This window comes from Penaeus monodon, chromosome 30, assembly GCF_015228065.2.
Source record: "Penaeus monodon isolate SGIC_2016 chromosome 30, NSTDA_Pmon_1, whole genome shotgun sequence".
Lineage (NCBI taxonomy): Eukaryota > Metazoa > Arthropoda > Malacostraca > Decapoda > Penaeidae > Penaeus > Penaeus monodon.
In genome coordinates, this window is record NC_051415.1 from 23,246,234 (window position 1) to 23,246,731 (window position 498).

Sequence of the window (498 nt, forward strand, 5' to 3'; positions counted from 1 at the left end):
CACAATCCTGTAAGAAATCATGATTTATCGCAAATTATACCACAATCAGCCCCTAATGCATCAGGTCATACTGCATCTGACATGCAATTTTTTGTGATATTTTCAGTCCCTTGTAACTCATTGTGAAAATGCAGATATCCTTGGATATGATATGGTGAAATCAAGCTCAAGACTTGCAAGTAGATGCTCTGGCAAAAGCAGATTGCAAAGCAGGAAAACAGCAGGTAGTGACTATGAACTCTTCTGATTCACACCTACATAAAAGCAAGGCTCAATTTAGGATGATAATGAAGGTACTCAGGTCAACAAACTAAAAAAGAAACTAATATCACCATTAGCCCCTACTCAGAACTTGAAGTTCATAATTTTGACCTCACTTTATTATGCTTTTGTTATGTCACAATAATTAATCATCTCTGCTGTTTTTTTAATTTTTGGTCAGGTGGCTGGACATGTATCTTCAGTATTCTGAATACTGTATTATAATCCACTGTCTCT